Source organism: Lepidochelys kempii, chromosome 6, assembly GCF_965140265.1.
Source record: "Lepidochelys kempii isolate rLepKem1 chromosome 6, rLepKem1.hap2, whole genome shotgun sequence".
NCBI lineage: Eukaryota > Metazoa > Chordata > Testudines > Cheloniidae > Lepidochelys > Lepidochelys kempii.
This window is the reverse complement of record NC_133261.1, coordinates 4,461,533-4,479,636: the sequence shown is the minus strand read 5'-3', so window position 1 is coordinate 4,479,636 and position 18,104 is coordinate 4,461,533. Positions and strand designations below refer to the sequence as shown.

The 18,104-nt window shown below is 49.0% G+C and overlaps 1 protein-coding gene across 10 annotated transcripts in view; it reads right to left on the bottom strand.

Annotated features, from left to right (window-relative positions):
* Window positions 1-18,104, bottom strand: part of LOC140912346 (NACHT, LRR and PYD domains-containing protein 1b allele 2-like) — a 110,299-nt gene that overhangs the window by 9,923 nt on the left and 82,272 nt on the right. For 6 of the 10 annotated variants that reach the window (XM_073346579.1, XM_073346586.1, XM_073346580.1 and 3 more), the window contains 4 exons: window positions 16,733-17,009; window positions 12,484-12,708; window positions 12,000-12,248; window positions 7,980-11,008 (listed from right to left, as the gene is read on the bottom strand). The gene's annotated coding sequence lies outside the window, so the exon portion shown is untranslated. Of the gene's footprint in view, window positions 1-6,162; window positions 6,653-7,979; window positions 11,009-11,999; window positions 12,249-12,483; window positions 12,709-16,732; window positions 17,010-18,104 lie in introns of those variants that run through there. The other 4 variants (XM_073346583.1, XM_073346584.1, XM_073346581.1 and 1 more) reach the window with 3 other exon arrangements.

Sequence of the window (18,104 nt, the reverse complement as noted above, 5' to 3'; positions counted from 1 at the left end):
TCGAATGCTGCTAGGTTCTGGGCCTCATGTGTACCTTGCGGTCGGGACTTAAAATTAATATTATTATTTTACACAAAGCCCAATTAGCTTTGATCCATTTTTAAATTTGCTGCCTTTCAGTTCAAGTGTCCTGCTGTTCTTGTAGTGAAAAAGTTTTTCCTAATATCTAACCTAAACCTCCCCCACTGCAACTTGAGACCATTACTCCTTGTTCTGTCATCTGCTACCACTGAGAACAGTCTAGATCCATCCTCTTTGGAACCCCCTTTCAGGTAGTTGAAAGCAGCTATCAAATCCCCCCTCATTCTTCTCTTCTGCAGACTAAACATCCCCAGTTCCCTCAGCCTCTCCTCATAACTTATGTGTTCCAGACCCCTAATCATTTTTGTTGCCCTTCGCTGGACTCTTTCCAATTTCTCCACATCCTTCTTGTAGTGTGGAGCCCAAAACTGGACACAGTACTCCAGATGAGGCCTCACCAATGCCGAATAGAGGGGAATAATCATGTCCCTCGATCTGCTGGCAGTGCTCCTACTTATACAGCCCAAAATGCCGTTAGTCTTCTTGGCAACAAGGGCACACTGCTGACTCATATCCAGCTTTTTGTCCACTGTAACCCCTAGATCCTTTTCTGCAGAACTGCTGCCTAGCCACTCAGTCCCTAGTCTGTAGCAGTGCATGGGATTCTTCCGTCCTAAGTGCAGGACTCTGCACTTATCCTTGTTGAACCTCATCAGATTTCTTTTGGCCCAATCCTCTAATTTGTCTAGGTCCCTCTGTATCCTATCCCTACCCTCCAGCGTATCTACCACTCCTCCCAGTTTAGTGTCATCTGCCAACTTGCTGAGGGTGCAATCCACACCATCCTCCAGATCATTAATGAAGATATTGAACAAAACTGGTCCCAGGATCAACTCTTGGGGCACTCCACTTGATACCGGCTGCCAGCTAGACATGGAGCCATTGATCACTACCCATTGAGCCCGACTATTTAGCCAGCTTTCTATCCACCTTATATCCCATTCATCCAGCCCATACTTCTTGAACTTGCTGGCAAGAATACTGTGGGAGACTGTATCAAAAGCTTTGCTAAAGTCAAGGAATAACACGTCCACCGCTTTTCCTCTCATCATAGAAGGCAATTAGGTTAGTCAGACATGACTTGCCCTTGGTGAATCCATGCTGATTGTTCCTAATCACTTTCCTCTCCTCTAAGTGTTTCAAAATTGATTCCTTGGGGACTTGCTCCATGATTTTTCCAGGGACTGTGGTGAGGCTGACTGGCCTGTAGTTCCCAGGATCCTCCTTCTTCCCTTTTTTAAAGATGGGCACTACATTAACCTTTTTCCAGTCACCCGGGACCTCCCCCGATAGCCATGAGCTTTCAAAGATAATAGCCAATGGCTCTGCAATCACATCTGCCAACTCCTTTAGCACTCTCGAATGCAGCGCATCCAGCCCTGTGGACTTGTGCTCGTTCAGCTTTTCTAAATAGTCCTGAACCACTTCTTTCTCCACAGAGGGCTGGTCACCTCCTCCCCATATTGTGCTGCCCAGTGCAGTAGTCTGGGAGTTGACCTTGTTCGTGAAGACAGAGCTGAAAAAAGCATTGAGTATGTTAGCTTTTTCCACATCCTCTGTCACTAGGTTGCCTCCCCCATTCAGTAAGGGGCCCGCACTTTCCTTGACCACCTTCTTGTTGCTCACATACCTGTGGAAATCCTTCTTGTTACTCTTAACATCCCTTGCTAGCGGCAACTACAAGTGTCATTTGGCCTTCCTGATTTCATTCCTGCATGCCTGAGCAATATTTTTATACTCCTCCCTGGTCGTTTGTCCAATTTTCCACTTCTTGTAAGCTGCTTTTTTGTATTTAAGACCAGCAAGGAGTTCACTGTTAAGCCAAGCTGGTCGCCTGCCATATTTACTATTCTTTCGACACATCGGGATGGTTTGTTCCTGCAACCTCAATAAGGATTCTTTAAAATACAGCCAGCTCTCCTGGACTCCTTTCCCCCTCTGATTTCTGATCCACCCCCCAACGCTAAACCACTGATCCCACCCTCCTGCCGGTGATTATCCATCTGTCCATACCACTGACCCAACTTTGGCTGCCTCTTGGCCTGTTGCAGTGCAGGCAAGAGTTGGAGGGATAGCTCAGTGGTTTGCGCATTGGCCTGCTAAACCCAGTGTTGTGAGTTCAATCCTTGAGGGGGCCATTTAGGGATCTGGGGCAAAAATTGGGGATTGGTCCTGCTTTGAGCAGGGGGTTGGACTAGATGACCTCCTGAGGTCCCTTCCAACCCTGATATTCTATGATTCTATGAAGCAAAGAGGCAACCAGGTGGCCAGCAGTGTCCTGGGAGGGTCAGTGTTACACCTAGCTGTCCTGGGCCCTGCAGCGTTAGCCCTCGCACTGCCGGTCAGCACAGCTTCTCTTCCGTAGCCTCAGACACGCAGCCAGCCTGGCCATAGACTGTAGTGGAGAACATGGTGTCACAGTTTTGGAGAAACTGTACCTTTGACTCCTCCCTTCATGGTCTGGTCTAGAAGAGCCCTCTCAGGTTTCTAGACATCACCTCTCTTTGGGCAAAGTCCAGCCTGCATGTGTTGCTTGTTTCCCCAAGGACACTGTTTTGCCAGTGACCAACCGGCTCGCTCAAACCACAGGACATTTATTTAAAGACACAAAGAAACCATATAGAACGACACCAAAAGCTAAACACATATTAAAAGTGCCAGACATCGCCCATCAGCCCTGAGGACCGTGGCAGGCCTCAGTCCTGCCATCCTTTCCACAGGCTTGGGTCCCCCTTGGGTAAAAGATTACGTACCTTTGTTGAATCAAACAGAAGGCCCCTCTCTCAGGGCTTGTCTACACTTGAAACGGTACGGCGGCGTGGCTGCAACACGGCTGTACCCCGTCAGCGTAGCCACTACCTACACTGATGGGAGACTCCCTCCCGCCAACATAGGTAGCCCACCTCGCTGAGAGGCGGGAGCTTGGTCGACAGCACGTCTGGGAAGACACTCTGTGCTGAAGGCGGAGAGCTCTCCCACCGGCATAATAAAACTACCTGTGCCAGCAGCAGAAGCTATGTCAGTGGGAGAAGCTCCCCCGCCGACATGGCGCTGTGCACTCGAGCACGTATGCCGGCGTAACTTACGTCACTCAGGGCGGGTGGTTTATTCCCACCCCTGAACGACGTAAGTTTTGCCGACATAAGATGTAGTGTAGACATGGCCTACACCGGGGTTTAGGTCGGCTTAACGACATCACTCGCGGGGGGTGAATTTTTCACATCCCTGAGTGAGGTTGTTAACTGACCTGTTTTCTCATGTAGACCAGGGTTCAATTCAAGCTGGACTTTTTACACCAAAAGCCCTTCCTTTGTCTCTCTGGTACCTGTTTGAACAAGTCTGAGCAAACCACCCCGGGGCTGGTACTTCCGTGAGGCTGTTTACAATCCCCAGGATTGCAGAGATCACCCCTCACCCACATCAGTCGTTCCTGGTGGAGTTGCAGTAACCCTCCCCAAGGAGCAGACACAAGCCCTAGCCCAGGATGGTAGTTAGAACATTCATTCATTTAATACAAGATAGTCCCCAAAGATACAGCAGGCGGTTGCAATATCGGTCACTCATGGGAGATAACGACTTCTGAGCTTCCTGAGGAGGTGACTCTGGCTCCTACTCAGCTGAATCTTTAATCAACTGTCCGGCTCCCTAATCTGGATTGTTTACTTCTTCTCTTTGACTCCAGAGGTCCTGGCTGCATTGCCACAGCCCAGTCAGCACATCACTGGGGTCAGACGGGGAACTGGGGCAGCAGGGACCGAGGGTGGCTCCTGTCCCTGTGAGGGACCAGCTCTGCCCCTGGGCTGGTTCTGGTCTGTAGCCCATAGGGCTAGCTTGCCTTTATTATATTAATCAGTAATGCAAGGAGCCTACAGACCCGTATCCTGTGAGACATGAGCTTCAGCAACTTAGCATAAGGCTTGAGGCCTATGAACTTTGAACAGATAAACAGCCCAACGGAAACCCCAAGTATTGGGGAACTGAAAATAGAGGGCTTAAGGGGAATTTCTGACCACAGGAACATGAGTCTAACCACAAAAGTGTTATCGCAATGAATTGACATACATAATTGTTATGAATTGACGTAACATCTGCAGATACCTAACCACAAAAAGGCCATGGCAAAGAATTGACGTATATGATGATAAGTTGAGATCGTTAATATACTAACCTATAGGAGAATAATATTCCAACATTAGTAAGGTGAGGAAATAAAAATAAGAAATGGGGAAAACCCCCTACTGACTATGCATCAAACAATAATATGACACGCTGGTGCCACTATGTTTGATGCATTTTCAGTAGGGGTGCAGTTCATCCATCTTTCTGTTCTCAAGAATGTATAAGGCATTTCTCCCTTGATCACTCAGATTTTGGCTATGAATAATTGGACCAGCCCTAGTAGAGACAGACACGCATGGTCTGGGAATGGGAGACTGAGGCTTTTCCTTCAATCCATATTAATAACTGTAAGAGATGTCCTGCTTGAGCCAGGCTTTGCTTCAGCAACACTTCCAGGGAGCGAGAATCAGTGGATGGATGTTTTGGTCTTATTAGAGTAAAGAGGATGGGGAATGGGGAAAATAATCCACACCTCCATTTGTATTTGAAATGTATTATCGATCCAGCCATGTTTGTGGCCCTATCCTTGTAAATTCTATCCCTCTTTCTCAACAGGTCTTGGGAATGAGGAATAAAAGACAGATATCAGTGGATTCCTGAAAGCAAAACTGCTTTCTTTTGGTTGTAGCCATGTAGATATCAAGAGACTTAAGCATCACTCTCAAATCCTTAAGGCTATGGAGCCTACTGTCCATTTTCTCTGAAGAGAGCAAAGGACCTTCAAAAGGGAGGTCTTGAATAGTTTGCTCCAACACTGGATGAAGACTGGAGGCCTGCAGCCAAAAACACCACAGCATGGTGATGGCAAAAGAAATGGCCCGAACTGCAAAGTCAGGCACATCTAGATTGATTGCTGAGCCTTTCTGGCAACTAATTTGCCCTCATCCACCACTGTAGTGAATTTTTGTTTCACCTTGTCAAGTAAAAAGAAAAGGAGTACTTGTGGCACCTTAGAGACTAACCAATTTATTTGAGCATGAGCTTTCGTGAGCTACAACTCACTTCATCGGATGCATAAAAGTGGAAAATGCAGTGAGGATGTATTCACCATGGTCTGTGTGTATAAAAACATCCTCACTGCATTTTCCACTTTTATGCATCCGATAAAGTGAGCTGTAGCTCACGAAAGCTTATGCTCAAATAAATTGGTTAGTCTCTAAGGTGCCACAAGTACTCCTTTTCTTTTTGTGAATACAGACTAACACGGCTGCTACTCTGAAACCTTGTCAAGTAGTCTCTCTTTGAAATATTATCGACCAGGCTAAAATCCTAATGACCCAGCAGAGCCGGCTGGTTCACAATTCTGAGCTGCAAACCTCCTGTGGAATAAAGCTTCCTTCCAAATAGGCCCAGCTTATTTGCCTCTTTTCCTTTTGACATTGACACCTAGTGTCTCTGTCTCTCTCTCTCTCCCTCTCTCTCATTAGCAGCTATGACTATCAAGGAGCCTGGAGGGAGATGGTTATCAAAATGGTCAAAACCATGCAAGGGTATATAGTATCTCCTCTCCACCTTTTTCACTGTATGAGGAAGGGAAGAGGGGGTCTACCAAAGCACGCTAATAGGTAGAGCCTCCTCTGTTTCCAGCTGGGGCAGATCCTGAGAGGGAATTTCCTCTTGTACAATACCAGGCTGGTACTGAGGATGGGCAGAGTGTCCTTAGTGCAGATGCCCCCAAAACCTAGTCAAAGGCACGGTATGAAGGGTGTAGGAATGATCTAGATTGCAGAAGGAAACCCAAAGGGCTCCAGAAAGGCCACTAGGACCCAATTATGCCTGAGCCATTGGTGCTTGTGAATCAGGCAATGTTGAGGCTCCATCCAGGACCATGGTGGGTAGGCAGCCACCGTGGGCTGCTATACATGCCTCAGCTGGACAAAGCCAACCTGAGATGCTGATAAAGGACCAGCTTCCTCTGTCCAAGGAGGGGCAGATCCCGTCTGAGGAGCTACAGTCAGAGCTTTGAGATGGAGGTACAGGTGATATCCTGGTTGGTTTCCCTCTACCGTTCTGAGAGGCACATTAGCTGAAGACTCCGATGGTATTGCATGGCGAGTCGGAGCGGGAGCAATCAACATTGACACCTTACACACAGGAAATGGATGGGAGACCAGGACAGCCGGGGAAAGGGCACTGACAGGTTTAACAACTCCCAAGCTACAACAGGCACCTTGGGAGTTGACTGCACCAGGAAAAAAACTCTTGCTCCTGCAGTACCGGAAGTTGGGCTGATGAGGATGAGGAAAACACTTCAGACGACAGTCTTGACAGGCCCATCTTAGGCTCTGGAGACAATGACACCCCTTCAATCAAGGATTGTCCCAAGGAGTGCCTCTTCTTCAAGCAAAAAACCATGCCCTTGTTTCGGCCGAGGATCTTGACCTCTGGGCCGAGGATCTTGAGCTCTCCGGTACTGAGTCCTTAGTAATCCTTAGTCCCACCCACATGCAACCTGCAGGGACAGGACACAATCTAATTCTTTATAACAAAACATCCCCCTGGTGCCTTTTATCCAGATCAATGCCCAAGTGCTTTACCAGCTGTAGAGATGAGGATCACGTGGCCTGCATCCAGGTAAGGCACAGCTCTTGTATAAGTAGGGGCATAGCGAGCAGATCGAGGGACGTGATCGTTCCCCTCTATTCGACATTGGTGAGGCCTCATCTGGAGTACTGTGTCCAGTTTTGGGCCCCACACTTCAAGAAGGATGTGGATAAATTGGAGAGAGTCCAGCGAAGGGCAACAAAAATGATTAGGGGACTGGAACACATGAGTTATGAGGAGAGGCTGAGGGAGCTGGGATTGTTTAGCCTGCAGAAGAGAAGAATGAGGGGGGATTTTATAGCTGCTTTCAACTACCTGAAAGGGGGTTCCAAAGAGGATGGCTCTAGACTGTTCTCAATGGTAGCAGATGACAGAACGAGGAGTAATGGTCTCAAGTTGCAGTGGGGGAGGTTTAGATTGGATATTAGGAAAAACTTTTTCACTAAGAGGGTGGTGAAACACTGGAATGCGTTACCTAGGGAGGTGGTAGAATCTCCTTCCTTAGAGGTTTTTAAGGTCAGGCTTGACAAAGCCCTGGCTGGGATGATTTAACTGGGAATTGGTCCTGCTTTGAGCAGGGGGTTGGACTAGATGACCTTCTGGGGTCCCTTCCAACCCTGATATTCTATGATTCTATGATTCTCTCAGGGTGGGAGGGGGAATTTGTGCCCTACATGGGGATCCCCAGAGCCCACATGCCTTGTGGGATCAGATGTTCTAGGAGTGAGGCTGCCCATGGGGAAGCATCGTCTGTCCCAGGACCTCCTGCTGGCTCTCCCCAGGCCCACATTGCTGCTGTTGGTTAAACTCAGACAAAGCCTCTGGCATTTCCCAAGGCCTGGCTAGAGACATGGGAGCTCAGCACCATGGGGCCATGATGCTGTTGCCCCCACATAGCTCCCCAATACAGAGGACAATGTGGAGGAAGAGAGAGGAGGGGATAAGACAGTGGCATCTGTGATGTGGTGTCCTGTCCTCCAGTTCGCCCAGTGCCTTGGCTGCCCTTCCTCAGGAATGTAACTTGGGCCTTGGAAGGATGAAACACGGGGTCCTGGTGCTTCATGGGGCCTAGCTAGAGCAAGCGAAAGAGAGCACAACCCTGAGGGCCTAGATCCCCCAATTCTATAGGCCAGTGCGAGTGACTCCTGCTAGGCTCTGTGCGGGACAGTGGGGAACAAGACCTTGCTGTGGAAGGGGGGACACTAGAGGGCACTGTCCCATGGGCCCTACCCTCGGATCCCGACACCTTTGTCATGGATTAACTCAGAGACACTGTTACAAGATACTCTTCCCTGGGGAACTGGGACCAGAACTGGGTAAGACCAACTAGCCTGGGATACCACCCGCTGCCTGCCACCCCAGATTGGACTCATGGGCCCAACTAGCCCAGTATCTGCTCTCCCCACACAACAACCCAGACCAGAACAATCGGCCACTGGTCAATCAGCGAAAAGGAATGCTATGCCATTGTGTACGCTCTGGAAAAGCTACGCCCATATGTTTGGGGACAACGTTTCCACCTGCAAACCGACCATGCTGCGCTGAGGTGGCTTCATGCCATCAAGGACAATAACAAAAAACTTCTTCAGTGGAGTTTAGCTCTCCAAGATTTTGATTTTGAAATACAACACATTTCAGGAGCTTCTAACAAAGTGGCTGATGCACTCTCCCGTGAAAGTTTCCCAGAATCAACTGGTTAAAATCGTCCTTGAAATGTGGAAAATATTGTTAGTCTTTATACGGTTAGTAGTATATTTAGAGGTGCATGTGTCCTATTAACTCTGTTTTCTCCTAGAGCTCCAGGATGAAATCACAGCCAGTGTGGAGCAGGCTGTCCAGCGCCGTCTGTGATTTGGGGGGGCGTGTCATAAACATACAGCTAAGGGTAGCATAAAATCCCTCCTTTACGTGTAACGGGTTAAGAAGCTCAAATAATCTGGTTGGCACCTGATCAAAAGGACCAATAAGGAAAGAAGATAGTTTCAACTCTGTGGGGGAAGGTTTTTGTTTGTGCTCTCTTTGTTGTTCTCTCCGGGACTGTCAAGCTTCCTTCCCCACTCTGAACTCTAGGGTACAGATGTGGGGACCTGCACCGAAACCTCCTAAGCTTTACTTTACTTTTTAGGTTAAAACTTCCCCAAGGTACAAATTAATTTTATCCTTTGTCCTTGGAATATCCACTGCCACCACCAAACTCTAACTGGGTTTACTGGGAAACGTAGTTTGGACACATCCTTCCCCCCAAAATCCTCCCAACCCTTGCACCCCACTTCCTGGGAAAGGTTTGGTAAAAATCCTCACCAATTTGCATAGGTGACCACAGACCCAAACCCTTGGATCTGAGAACAATGAAAAAGCATTCAGTTTTCTTACAAGAAGACTTTTAATAGAAGTAAAAAGGAATCACCTCTGTAAAATCAGGATGGTAGATACTTTACAGTGTAATTAGATTCAAACATAGAGAATCCCTCTAGGCAAAACCTTAAGTTACAAAAAAGACACACAGACAGGAATAGTCATTCTATTCAGCACAGCTATTTTCTCAGCCGTTTAAAGAAATCATAATCTAACACATACCTAGCTAGATTACTTACTAAATTCTAAGACTCCATTCCTGCCTGTTCTGTCTCCGGCAAAAGCATCACGCAGACCCTTTGTTTTTCTCCCTCCTCCCAGCTTTTGAAAGTATCTTGTCTCCTCATTGGTCATTTTGGTCAGGTGCCAGCGAGGTTACCTTTAGCTTCTTAACCCTTTACAGGTGAGAGGATTTTTCCTCTGGCTAGGAGGGATTTTAAAGGGGTTTACCCTTCCCTTTATATTTATGACAGGGACAGAGAGGGACCAGGGCAGGAAAAATACATCTCCTAAAGCCATATCTGAAATAAGCAGCTAAGATTACAAATTGTAAGTAATAGCAAGGAAATGCGTTGTTATCTTTTATTTTAGCTTGTGAGTTTTCCCTATGCTAAGAGGGAGGTTTATTCCTGTTTTTTGTAACTTTAAAGTTTTGCCGAGAGGGGAATCCTCTGTGTTTTAAATCTTATTAGCCTGTAAAATTACCTTCCATCCTGATTTTACAGAGGAGCTGCTTATACTTTTTCTTTATAATAAAGTTCTGTTTTTAAGAACCTGACTGGTTTTTAGTGTCCTACAAACCCCAAGGTCTGGTCTGTGCTCACCTTGTTTACCTATTTGGTTGGTATATTATTCTCAAGCCTCCCCAGGAAAGGGGGTGAAGGGGCTTGGGGGGATATTTTGGGGAAACAGGAACTCCAAGGGGTCCTTTTCCTGAATCTTTGTCTAACTCACTTGGTTGTGGCAGCGATACCGTCCAAGGACAAGGAAGAATTTGTGCCTTGGGGAAGTTTTTAACCTAAGCTGGTAGAAATAAGCTCAGGGAGTCTTTCATGTGGGACCCCACATCTGTACCCTAGAGTTCAGAGTGGGGAGGGAACCCTGACACATGCACTTGCTTTAAACCTAGTGCTGAAATGCAGCCACTTCTGGGATGGGACGTGGCAGCTGGCAAACAGCCTCACCGAGACACTGCAGAACAAGGAATTGGGGACAGAGAGTGAAAGCCAATCATGAAGTGACTGGACTTTCAGGCCGAGCTCAACCCTCATTAATTCTGTGGAACTGCGGTTTCGAATAAAGAGCAAATACAGTGGCCCCATCGGTATAGTGAGGACAGAAGCTGCTGAACAGAGTTCCCTGCTGTCCCTGGACCTTGAGCGCAGCCCCATCTGCTTGCCCTGCGCAGGCTCTTTCCAGCAGAGGACAGGGCTCTGTGCCCTGGAGCTGTGGTGAAGGGCTTGATGGAGTCTCGGGCTCTTTTCAGAGTCACTATGGCCAGTGAAGAGTTAAAGCTACTGGGCGATTTATAGCCCACCTGCAGCTACCCAGCTGCTTTAAAAGCTGTGTGCAGGCCCCTGTACCGCAGTGATGGCTGAGGTATAAAAACCCAGAGAGCAGACCTAGTGATCCTGTCGGGAGGGGCTTGGGGTGCAGCCCCCTGGAAGTGCAGGAGGACGTTATGGCCCGTATTTGATTTTACCCTCTAACTCTTCGCTGAGGCTTTTGTTTGCTGCCTTCAGCACCGGGTAGGGTCGGTTCTGGTGCCACGTACCACAGCTCCTCATCAGCTCACCTTGCTTCTGCATTTCATGTTGCAGCTTGACCCCCTGAAGCACGTCTAGGACTGCGTCAACGGAGGAGGCGCGTTGAATCAGCTGCTCCCGGTGCCGATCCACAAAACGTTCCCCTGAGCAGAGGGACATAAAAACACCCCACTGAAACCCGGGGTTTGGGTGCCAGGCTCTTTCAGCTTGTTCCCAGTGTTGTTGAGACAGAGCCCTGAGCTGGGGTTGGGGCAAAGCTGCCCTGCCCCAGGGGGAGCTCCTGGACAGTCTGTGCCTCGAGGTGGAGGGGGGGCTGAATTCCTGCTCAGCCGGGGGCCAGGCTGCACTTCCCCAGTCCAACCTCTGCAGGGAAATAAATGGGGGGTGGGGCGGAAGGGAGGGATCATGGAATATCAGGCTACGTGACTGTCTAGCATTCATAGAATCATAGAATATCAGGGTTGGAAGGGACCCCAGAAGGTCATCTAGTCCAACCCCCTGCTCGAAGCAGGACCAATTCCCAGTTAAATCACCCCCTACCCATCCCTTCCCACACTACACGCCCCCTGCACCACCCACCTACACACACATGCAGAATACCCCTGCACAACCCCCTCACACAGACTGTACCTTCCCAATTTTCCCCTGCCTTAAGGGTGAGCAATGAGGGGAGGAGAGAGCAGACAGGAGCAAGCAGGGGCACAGCTTGGGGGAAGAGGCAGAGGAGGGGCAGGAAGAGGCAAAGTGGGAGCAGGGCCTTGCAGCAGAGCAAGGGCCAGGGTCAGGAGGGGAGCAGACAGCTGCCCCCACTGAGTACTGACCCCTTGTGGAACAGAGTTCCCTTCTGTCCCCGGCCCTTGAGCGCAGCCCCATCTGCTTGCCCTGCGCAGGCTCTTTCCAGCAGAGGACAGGGCTCTGTGCTCTGGATCTCCAGTGAAGGGCCGGGGTCGGCAAGGGGCTCTGGTGGTAGGACAGTGGTGGTCTGCTGAGGTGAGTCAATGTGGGGCTGGCATCAGCCACCTGGTGTGGCCACTCACCCCCTGAATGTTCCTTCACGCCCTCCCAAGGCGGGGGGGGGAATGTGCCCTACAGTTTGAAAACTCTGCCCTGAGGAAAGAGATTATAGTTATCTACCTTCAAGCTCAGCAACAAGAGCTCTGTTTGTTATCCACAGCACCAGGTGGAGCTGGTCCTTGTGCTCCCTCCCCCAGCTCGGCACCAGCTCGTACAGCTTCTGCATTTTCTCCACATTGGATCTCCCGGTGCTGATGCTCTGGTATTGCTCAGGGGTTAGCGCGTGCCCCCGAAGTAGCTTCAGGACTGTGTCTACTTCTGGGACTCGCTGGATCAGCTGCTCTCGGTGCCAGTCAATAAAGTGTCCCCCTGGAGAGAGATATTTTGTTAAAATAAATGACAATTGCTGATTTTAGTGCTCCACAGAGAAGTGGGGGGCATGCAGGGCCATGGCTCCACCTCCTCCCTGCCCCTGAAAACCTCTCCCAGGGTAAATTGTCCCCCAGAGTCACACAGAGAGTGATTCTGTGATTCCCTATCCCTGGGCATCAGGGTTCATGATGGGGAGCATGGGAAGCGGATTTCCCTGGTGTCATTTATTTACCTTCCAGCTGTTCAACCAGGTCTCTGTTTGTTTCCTTCAGTGCCTGGTAGAGCTTGTCCTTCTGCCATTTGCGCCAACTCGGCACCAGCTCGTACAGCTTCTGCATCTTCTCCTGGCTGGTTTTCTCAGCTCTGATTGTCTGGTATTGCTGATCATACATGAAACCTTTTCTCACGTAAAGACGGTCCTTCAGCCACTTTTGGTGCCCCTCGAAAAAATGTTTCTCTGAGGAGTCATTAAAAATAAATCCTGAATTAATGATTTTAGGGAACATGTGTTACATGGCAGAGGGCAATGCGTGGGGTAGTCACATCCTCCCAACTTATCACCCCTTCCCCCCAACTCTGCCTCCTCTGTGGCTGGGGAGGAAACAATTAAAAGAATTTTTCCTCTAAAGCATCCTCCTCCTGTTGTGAATCCCACTTAATGCTCACCTGGACCAAACCATTGTCTGTTTCTTTCCCCCCACTGCATGTGCTGGCTCTTGGGATGCGGCAGGCATCAGATCCTGCAGGGGAGGAGGAAGACCAGAGGCTGCAGCCCTGCCTCCTCCTGGTGGGTAGGCACAAGGCAGAGAGGAGACACATATACACACACACAGAATTAGGCAGACATGCCCACTTTTAAGGGGGTCTTTCAGGAGTGAGGGAAGTCCCCTGTGGATCCTTGTTTCTCTTTGTGCCCCAATCTAGCTTCCAGTGCAAACATGACTCCTCTGGTTCCCGACCATCCCCACCCTCTCCGTTTTTTGGTTGATTTTGCTGCTGTTTAGCTAGAGACCTGAGCAGAGTTTGGGGATGGCTCATGCATTGAGGAGTCACCGTAACTCCCCCAGCTCCTGAGCACATAGAGGGACATGCTGGGAACACTGTGTTGAGGGTGAGATATGTGTGGCATTTGGTTGAGGAGGGCGGTAGGAATGTGGGGGGATTGAGGAAGTGGTGTGTAGGTATTTGGTAGGGTGAATAGATGGGGATAGACGGGTGAGTGGAGAGAGAGGGAAAGATCAAGGTTGGATGGGAACAAAGGGCTGGGAATGAGGGATTCATTACTGGGGATGGGGAGAGAGAATCTGATAGTGCCAAGATACTAAGTGATTTGTGCTCTGCCAACACCTAAAAGAGACAGAAAAGATGGGGCAGGAGGGAGAGAACATAGCACAGGGAAAGAGAATAAGGAGAATGAAGGGAGAGAGGCAGAAAGATGGAAGGTTACTAACCTTCTCATAACTGTTGTTCTTGGAGGTGTGTTGCACACGTCCATTCCACTGTAGGTTTATGTGCACCCAGCTGCCAAAGATTCTTTCCCTCAGCGGTACCTGTCAGGATAGCACGAGCACCCTCTGCGGCCTCACACCACTATGTGCAGGTACAAAGGGTGGAGCCACCCCTGACTCCCTCAGTTACTTCTTCCCAGAGAGATGAGTGTAGAGAGAGGAAGGAGAGCAGGTTGTGGAATGGCCATGGGCAACACACCTCAAAGAGCAACAGGTATGAGTAGGTTAGAAACCATTTCTTCTTCTTCTGCTCATGCCCATTCCACTACATGTGACTCACAAGCAGTTCAAACTGGAGGTGGGCTCGGACTCTACTTGAACAGGGATTGGAGAACCACACAACTAATTCTGGCATCGTCCCTGGACTGCTGAGAGATGGTATAATGAGAGAGAATGTATGGACGAATGACCAAGCTGCCACCTTACAGATGTCCAAGCATGAGCGAGAAAGACTGCAGAAGATGCATGAGTCCTGGTTGCCTGAGCTAATACCCTACTCAGGGGAGTCACATTAGCCACGTGATAGCATGAACAAATGCAAGCTGAAATCGAAAAAGAGATTCTTTGCGAGGACACTGGACTGCCCTTCATTTTATCTGCAACCACAGTGTACAGTTGCAAGGTAGATCTTAATGCCTTAGTTAGATCAAGATAAAACGAAAAAGCTCTTCCAATATCCAAATGTGGAAGTTTTCCTCATTTTTATGTTTATGAGCTTTAGAAAGGAAGTAGGTAAGTAAATTGCTTGATGAAAATTGGAACCACCTTAGTAAGGAATTTTGGGTGAGGGTGAAGGTAAACTTTGTCTTTATGGAAAACCATGTAGACAGCACTCTGTGTAGGTCTTTTCAGGAGACAATCGTTGAAAAGTTTCCCTGACCAAACTCCCTCCTCTTCTAACTCTCTCCAGGCAGAACTCCACCAGCCACAATCAAAACTTACTTTACGAGGGATCTGTCAATACTTTAATTCAACCTGTTAAGATTGCAAATGTTCACAAAAAGGAGAAATTTGCATTTGGCACTTCACCCACCAGTTTTTGAGAGGGTGGTAGGTAAACCAGGAAGGTTTGGGAGCCGTTACTCTAGCTCAGTGGTGCACAAACTTTTCCAGTCACACTCCCCCCCTTAACATTCACAGAATTTGCCATACCCCCACCCCGCATTACTTGTAAACTGAAATAATCCCTTATTCTGTGTCGCTGCTGGCAGCCCCACCTAGGTCTGAAGGCAGTTCCCAGACAGCAGCAGCTGCTGGTTGGGGCGTCCATCTCGTTTGCAGCCCTATTGGGATATTCTTTTAGTCCCGCCCCACAATACCCACTCCAGTTTTATCCCACTCCCGCTATTATGGCAGTAGGTCCTGTGGGACCCATGGGATCCCAGTTTCTTTGTGCCCTCCCTCCCACAGAACCTCCTTTGCTGAGAGGGCATCCCCCCCACACTCACAGTTTGTGCACCATTGCTCTAGCTAATGAGAGAGACAAGGTGGGTGAGTTAATATCTTTTATTGGACCAAATTCTGCTGCCAACTAAGTGAGACAAGCTTTCAAGCTCCGCAGAGCTGTGGGCTGAAGAAGAGCTCCAGGTAGCTCAAAAGCTGGTCTCTGTCATCAAAAGAAGTTGGTCCAGTAAAAGATATTACCTCACCCCCACCCTTGTGTCTCTAATACCCTGGCACCAACAGCGTGATAATAGCACTGCAAACCGCTCTAGCTAATATCCCACCTGTGACAGGGAGGCTGCAGGGAAAGAGACAGATGGGGGGGCCAGTCTCCCTGGCTCATTCCTTACCATGTCTCATTTCATCAATGAGTCTCTCGATTCTCTTTGCTAGGGTGTTAGGATATAGATATTCAGGCCTGTCGGTAAAGGCCTGTACTCTAAGAATTTAGGTGTATTCTTATCACTTGGCTAGTGATAGAGGTATAAAAGAAAGAATCAAAACCACTGTCTGCCAGTGTAAGGGCCTTCTCTTACTGCGACAGTCTGAGGCCCTGTTCTTAGGCTCAGGCCTTTGGCTAAGCAGCAGAGGCAGCCATAAGCTGGGAAGCGAACGGTCACATCCTCACATTCCAAACTAGTCACATTGAAATAAGGTGCTATTGGGCTGTTAGGCACTATCAGGACAGGATTGTATTCCTATCACCTCCAGAGAAAGGGAAGTGCCTAGAAAATGTAAAAGGAAACTTAGTTTGATAGCATCCTGTCTGGCAAGAACTCACTTATCAATAGCTGGGATGTGAAATCCTCACTTCTGTATTGTTTTGTCATTATAGTTCCCACTTTGCTGTTGTTTGTCTGTATAATCTCTGTCTGGTTCTGTGATTGTTCCTGTCTGCTGTATAATTAATTTTGCTGGGTGTAAACTAATTGAGGTGGTGGGATATAATTGGTTACATAATCATGTTACAATATGTTAGGATTGGTTAGTTAAATTTCAGGAGAATGATTGGTTAAGGTATAGCTAAGCAGAACTCAAGTTTTACTATATAATCTGTAGTCAATGAGGAAGTGACGGGGTGTGGGTGTGGGTGTGGGTGGGCATGGGCATGGGCATGTGGGTGTGTGAGATGGGAACAGGGAATGGGGGTAAGAAAATTGGAATCATGTTTTGCTAAAGGGGGAGATGGGAACAGGAAATGGGGGTAAGAAAATTGGAATCATGTTTTGCTAAAGGGGGAAATGGGAACAGGGAATGGGAGTAAGGAAGTTGGAATCATGTTTGGCTAAGGGTAGGAATGGGAACAGGGACACAGGTGTAAGGCTTTGTGGTGTCAGAGCTGGGAAGGAGGATACTAAGGAAGAAAACTGGAATCATGCTTGCTGGAAGTTCACCCCAATAAACATCGAATTGTTTGCACCTTTGGACTTCGGGTATTGTTGCTCTCTGTTCATGCGAGAAGGACCAGGGAAGTAAGTGGGTGAAGGAATAAGCCCCCTAACATAGGGCTCCTTGGTCAATGGCTCTCACCGCCTCTGCAGCCACCTCCGCCCCATAGTCCGTCCCATAGAAGAGGAGGAGCAGGTCCGTGAGGGCTGGGGGATCCGCATTTCGTAGGCTCCCAGAGGAGAGATGTTGGTATCCCTCCTTTGGCTGGATTTCACTCAGTTTGTCCTTGAATCTCTGCAGCTCCCCCTCTCCCAGCTTTTCCAGGGTCTCCAGCAGTCCTCTCCCGGCACTCTCCATGCTGCCAGCGCCACTTGAGGTGGCTCATCAAAGAGACAGGAACTGCAGAGACAGAGAAGGGCTGTTTTCAGAGTAACAGCCGTGTTAGTCTGTATTCGCAAAAAGAAAAGGAGGACTCGTGGCACCTTAGAGACTAACCAATTTATTTGAGCAGAAGCTTTCGTGAGCTACAGCTCACTTCATCTGATGCATACTGTGTGTAAGCAGTGTCAGGATGAGCTCCACCCTGACATCTGGTGGTGAGGTGTGGCAAGTTGTGGAAAAGAACTTCAGGGGCCGATCTCATTTGCATAGGCACACCCACCACGCCTAGAATGAGACCATAGCTGCCCAAATGGTCACTTTGGCTGCTGTGGGATCCCCAGTGTCTCTGTCATTGGGGCGGGAAGAATAAATTGTTATTACCCTGATTATGGGAACTGTGCTTGGAACTGTACGTGGCCTTTTGTTATGATGGAGGGACTCACCATCAACTAAGTGGCACTCGCTAGGCAAGGGTCATGGGTTCCAAAACTGTGTGAATGGAGAGAGGCTGGGGACAAGTAGTAGTACTTGGTGGCATGGGCCCCTTGGTGAGGGCCTTACATGCTGATTGCACTTCCTCCTCTCTCCACTGTGGAATATCAGAGCTAATTTTGATTTCATTAGAAGTCTAGTTATAGGCTGCTGAGCTCACTTTGGGCTGACAGTGCACCAGCACTGGGGCTCCCCTACTATAAGCTGAATTCACCTAAGAGCTGAAATCACTGAGTGTTGTGTTAAGTAGTGGGGGAGCCTGAAGATATATTGTGGAGCAGTTTGCGGGACGGCTGGGGAAGCAGTTCGACGCGGAGCAGTGTGTGGATGGCAGGAGCTGCTTGTGGGCCGTGGAGCTGAGTGAAGGAGTTCGTGGGGCAGCTGGCGGAGCGGAGCGCAGCTGAGTGAAGGAGTTCGTGGGGCAGCTGGCGGAGCGGAGCTGAGCGAAGGAGTTTGTGGGGCGGCTGGCGGAGCGGAACGCCGCTATGGAGCTATGGGGCGGTCAGCTTCAGATCACGTAAGGTGCCTCTTACCCCCGTCCCATTTCCACCCAGGTTGGGAGGTAAAGCTCCGCCGATAAACTTTCGAACTCTGGGGCTGCCCTGACCAGGGACAGAGACTTTTGGGGCATTGGACTTTT